This window comes from Oryza sativa, chromosome 4 (genome assembly GCF_034140825.1).
Source record: "Oryza sativa Japonica Group chromosome 4, ASM3414082v1".
NCBI lineage: Eukaryota > Viridiplantae > Streptophyta > Magnoliopsida > Poales > Poaceae > Oryza > Oryza sativa.
The window spans coordinates 13,860,176-13,866,175 of record NC_089038.1 but is presented as its reverse complement, the minus strand read 5'-3'; positions in this window follow the sequence as shown (position 1 = coordinate 13,866,175).

Sequence of the window (6,000 nt, the reverse complement as noted above, 5' to 3'; positions counted from 1 at the left end):
CGGCTTGGTGTGGTTCGGTTCGCCCAGAGCACCGCTGGCAACTCCTCGATCCATGAATCGCCGTGCTTCTTGAGAATATTGAAGGTCTTGGTTTTAAGGCCTTTGAGGATTTCTGCATTGGCGCGCTCCACTTGGCCATTGCTTCTGGGGTGGGCAGGTGAGGCGAAGCAGAGCTTGATGCCCATGTCTTCGCAGTAGTCGCCGAAGAGCTCACTAGTGAATTGGGTGCCATTATCCGTAATAATACGGTTAGGCACTCCAAAACGGGCCGTGATGCCCTTAATAAATTTAAGAGCAGAGTGCTTATCGATCTTGACAACCGGATAAGCCTCGGGCCACTTAGTGAACTTGTCGATCGCAACATACAGATACTCAAACCCGCCCGGGGCCCGTTTGAACGGTCCCAGGATATCAAGCCCCCAGACAGCAAATGGCCATGACAGTGGTATGATCTGCAGGGCCTGGGCCGGCTGATGAATTTGCTTGGCGTGGAACTGACACGCTCTGCATCGCCGGACCAGATCGACTGCGTCATTGAGAGCTGTCGGCCAATAAAATCCTTGACGAAAGGCCTTGCCAACCAGGGTGCGCGAGGCAGAATGGGCTCCGCACTCGCCCTCATGGATGTCAGCAAGAAGCTCAACGCCTTGTTCCTGAGGAATGCACTTCAGGAGGATTCCATTAGCCGCGCGCCGATAGAGGGTCCCTTCTACCAGCACATAGCGTTTGGAAATGCGTTGTACGCGTTCACTCCCTTCGCGGTCCTCAGGTAGAGTCTTATCTGTGAGGTATGTTTGGATCTCAGAGATCCAAGCAATCAATCTAAGGGAGCTTGGAACGCTCTCTTCGGGTCCCGAGGCCTGGACTCCGACGGGCCTCGGGTGCCGGTCAGGCGCATCCGTCTCCCCTGAGGGGTCGGGTCGCGCCGACGGCTGGGTAAGCCTTTCTTCAAAGGCGCCCGGTGGGGTCTGGGCTCGCGAGGACGCGAGCCTTGAGAGTTCGTCGGCTATCATGTTGTCCCTTCTGGGTACATGCCGAAGCTCTATCCCGTCGAAATGGCGCTCCATACGCCGCACTTGGCGTACGTAGGCGTCCATCTGTGGGTCAGAGCACCGGTACTCCTTGCAGACCTGGTTAACGACTAGCTGGGAGTCGCCTAATACCAAGAGGCGGCGGATCCCCAGTCCAGCCGCCACTCTGAGTCCGGCAAGGAGTCCCTCGTACTCTGCCATATTGTTAGTCGCTCGGAAGTCGAGACGGACCAAATATCTGAGGACGTCTCCGTTCGGAGAGATCAACGTGACCCCTGCACCGGCGCCCTGAAGTGACAGAGAACCGTCGAACTGCATCACCCAGTGGGCGGTTTGAGGCAGCTGTGAGGGGTCCGTGCTGGCCTCGGGTATTGAGACGGTCTCTGGAGCCGGGGTCCACTCTGCCACAAAATCGGCGAGGGCCTGGCTCTTGATAGCGTGGCGTGGTTCAAAGTGCAGATCGAACTCAGAAAGCTCGATTGCCCATTTTACCACTCGTCCTGTACCCTCTCGATTATGCAAGATTTGACCGAGGGGGTAAGACGTAACCACAGTGACCCGATGCGCCTGGAAATAATGGCGCAGTTTCCTCGAGGCCATCAGAATAGCGTAAAGCATCTTCTGGGCCTGTGGGTATCGGGTCTTGGCGTCCCGGAGGGCCTCACTAACAAAGTAGACAGGCCGTTGCACCTTTCGGCGGGGCCGATCCTCCTCGCTAGGGGCCGTACCCCCGGGGCGTTCTTCGTCCAAGTGGCCCCTCGGGGCACACTCGTCTTCTGCGCTGATGACCTCGGGGTCGGAGGATGACAGGAGCGGCCCTCCCACAGTGGCCTCGGGGCCGTCCTGGGGGTCGGGGACTCCTGGCATCGTCGGACAAGCGGGCAAAGGGCCAACTCCGGTCGTCAGGGGCCTCTGGCCTCCGTTCGGCTCGGGGGCCTCTTCTCCCTGCTCTTTCCCGGGTCGAGTCAGCACAGGGTTAGCCTCGGGGCCAAAGGGCCTTAAGTGCAGCCTTCCCTCAGTGGCCTCGGGGCCTTCCTGAGGGTCGGGGGCACCCAGCACCGTTTGACAAGCGGGTGGAGGGCCGACTCCGGTCGTCGGGGGCCTTAGGCCACCGTTCGACTCGGGGGCCTCTCCTCCCTGCCTGCTCCCGGGCCAAGTCGGCACAGAGCGGGGGTGCGCAGAATGAGGATTGTCCTCATCGCGCTCCACAACCAACGCTGCACTAACTACTTGGGGGGTCGCCGCTAAGTAAAGTAGCAGGGACTCATTTGGCTCCGGGGCGACTAGAACCGGAGGAGAGCTGAGATACGCCTTCAACTGGGCGAGGGCATTTTCAGCTTCCTCCGTCCAAGTGAACGGCCCCGAGCGCTTGAGGAGCTTAAACAAGGGTAGCGCCTTCTCTCCCAGCCTTGATATGAAACGACTTAGGGCGGCCATGCAACCGGTGACGCATTGCACGTCCCTAAGTTTGCTGGGGGGGCGCATCCGCTCGATAGCTCGAATTTTCTCGGGGTTGGCCTCAATGCCTCGGGCAGAGACCAAGAACCCGAGAAGCTTGCCCGCAGGTACACCAAACACACACTTATCGGGGTTCAGTTTTATGCGGGCGGAGCGGAGATTCTCAAAAGTTTCCGCTAGATCTGAAAGTAAGGTCTCTTGGTTGCGCGTTTTTACAACCAAGTCATCGACATACGCCTCAACATTACGTCCTATTTGACTACCCAAAGAAATTCGAGTAGTACGCTGAAAAGTAGGACCTGCATTTTTTAACCCGAAAGGCATTGATGTATAACAATAGGTTCCTACGGGGGTAATGAACGCAGTTTTTTCCTCATCCTCCCTAGCCATGCGAATCTGATGGTAACCAGAGTATGCATCTAGAAAACACAAAAGGTCGCACCCCGCAGTGGAGTCGACGATCTGATCTATGCGAGGCAGGGGGTAAGGATCCTTAGGACATGCCTTGTTAAGGTCGGTGTAGTCGATGCACATCCGAAGCTTGCCGTTCGCCTTGGGAACGACCACCGGGTTCGCTAGCCACTCCGGGTGGATGACCTCACGAATGAACCCGGCCTCCAAAAGTCTAGCCACCTCCTCGCGGATGAAGGCTTGACGTTCCGGGGCTTGCCGCCGCACTTTCTGCCGGACCGGCCTTGCACCCGGCCGCACGGCGAGACGGTGCTCAATCACCTCCCTGGGGACCCCGGGCATGTCCGCTGGTCTCCATGCGAAGACGTCAGCGTTTGCCCGCAGGAAGGAGACGAGCGCGTCTTCCTATTTGCCATCCAGAAGACCACCGATCCGTGTGGTCCTGGATGGGCCGTCGCCCAAGGCAACCTCCTTGACCGGGACCTCGTCGCAAGTGGCCATCCGCTGCCTCGGGGCGGTGGGGGCAGAGGGGCCAAGCCTCTCGTCACCACCCTCGGGCTTGGACGCAGCAGCGAGGCGGTCCGCGCGCTGCTCAATGCAAGCAAGCGCGACTTTAAGGTCGCCACGGACAGAGATGGGGCCACCGGGGCCCGGCATCTTCATCTGGAGGTAGGCGTAGTGGACCGCCGCCATGAACTTCACCAACGCGGGTCTCCCTAGGACCGCGTTGTAGGGCAGACTGAGGTCCGCCACATCGAAGCTCACCCGCTCCGTGCGGAAGTTGGCGGGTCCACCGAAGGTGACCGGTAGGTCAATGTGACCTAATGGCCACGTGTGCCCCGGCGTCACACCGATGATCGGTTGAGACGGCTGGAGCACCATCCCCGGGGCCTTGATAGCATCAAAGGCCGCGGGGGAAAGGATGTTGAGAGCCGCTCCTCCATCTATGAGGACACGTCCCAACTTCACGTTGCAGATGGTGGGGGAAACCACCATCGCAACCTGCCCTCCCCGGGCAATGCACGGTGGGTGGTCAGTCTGGTCGAAAGTGAGAGCGACCTCCGACCACCGCGCCCGACGCATCGCCTCATGGGTAGGGGCCATGGCCAGAAGCTCTCGTTTCATAGCCTTGAAGCTCCGGCGAGAGACGTGAGCACACGCTCCTCCATCGACGGTGGCAATGGTGGCCCCAGGTTCTTGGAAACCTAGGTCATCATCACCATCATCGATGTCAACAACGGGGGCCTTCTGCTTGGCCTCACCTCGCCGTTTGCCGGATGGAACCACCGGGGACTTGCCCTCACGGCGTTCCTGCCTCCTGTCCTCCTCCCACTTCCTCGTTCGCTCAGCCAGGTTTTTGACTGCACGACAGTCCGCGAGATCGTGGAGGGAGGTGTTGTGGACGGAGCACCACCTGCCGGCGGGGCGCTCCCTGCCGGGAGTTCCGGCCTCTTTCTTTTTGTCGCTCGCAGGCCTCCCCTTTCGGGTGGCCCGCGGAGCGCCCTCGACGGCGAGGACATGACCCTCGTCGCCGGAACGGTCCGACCTCTTCTTCCTCCTCCTATCACGCCGCCCTGTCTGAGCGGCGGATCCGGGGGCGGCCGAAGCTGCCGCTCCGGAACCGGAGGAGTTCCAGGTCCACGCTTCCTCCTTACGAGCCACTCGGTCCGCGAGCTGAAAAAGCTCCGCGGTAGTCTGGGGCTCTTTGGAAGCGATCTTTTCGAGCATGCGGTTGTGCCGCACGCCCCCCCTGAACGCGTAGATCACCGCGTGTGCAGGGATGCATGGTATAGTGTTGCGGACTTGGCAAAACCGCTGAATGTACGAGCGAAGCGACTCATCATCGCCTCGCTGTACTGCATGCAAGTCCGCTTCTTCGCCTGGGCGCGGATATGTGCCTTGGAAGTTCATGGTGAACTGTTGGCACAAATCTTCCCAAGAGTGGACCGACGCGGGTGGCAGGTTCATTAGCCAACCCCGCGCCTGTCCTTTTAGGGCCATGGGAAAGAAGTTCGCCATGACCCTGTCGTCACCCCCAGCGGCCTCAATCCCGGTCGTATAGACCTGGAGGAACTCGGTGGGGTTGACGCTCCCATCGTACTTCTCGGTGATGGTGGGCCGGAACCTTGGGGGCCAACGGACATTCCGAAGACTCGCCACAAAGGCTCTACAGCCAACACCACCGGCCGGGGGCACGGAGGGCTGATCTTCACGTCCATGTCGAGGTGACACTCTGGACGAGGAGGCTCCCTCCGTTGCACGGGGAGTACGCCGGCTATTACGCCGGCGCCCGATGTTGAGGCGGGCATCCGGCTCCCCATGCTGATCCTCCCGAGTCGACGGTGTAGACGAGGGAGTGGCAGCCGAATGACGTGCAGCCGCCGCCGCTCGCCGCGCCCTCCGCCTTGATGACACGGAGCCGGTGGTAGCGGCGCCGGAGGTCTTGGTGGGGGTGGCGGACCGTCCACCAGCACCCAGGCGCTGCTGTGCCGTCATGACCAAGTTGGCCACGTCTTCCAGCCATCGTTGGGCTGGAGACTCCGGGTCATGGACGACAGGCGGGTGTCGTAGGAGCGCGCCAGCAGCCTGAAGCGCACCCTGAGGTGTGCTGCCGTCGCCGTAGACGAGGAGGCGACGCTCCCCATCTCGCTGTTCCCCTGCATCACCTGCGGCTGGTGACGCCGCGGATTTGTCGACCCTCTCAAGCGCCTCCCCTTGCTTAGGGTTTTGGCGCGGAGGAGGTGGAGGAGTACGAGCTCGACGGCGTGGATTCGGCTCCCCGTCGTCGCCGCTCACACTCGGCGAGAGGTCGTGCGTTTTTCCTTGCTCGGCCATTAGGCTGAACAAGAAAAACTTGGGGCACACGGAAGAGTCTGAGAGCTCAGAAAGCACACGCTGAGCCCCCTACCTGGCGCGCCAGATGACGGAGCTCGTGGCTCCTCACCGGGAGACCGCGCAGGCCCCCCTTTGCCAGTCCGGCCGGGGGCTTAGGGTGAAATCTCAAGCTCTCTCTCTCTCTCTGTATATGGAAAGATTGTCTGCCAGCCAGAAAACACGAGACACCGACGATCTATACAGGTTCGGGCCGCTCAGAAGCGTA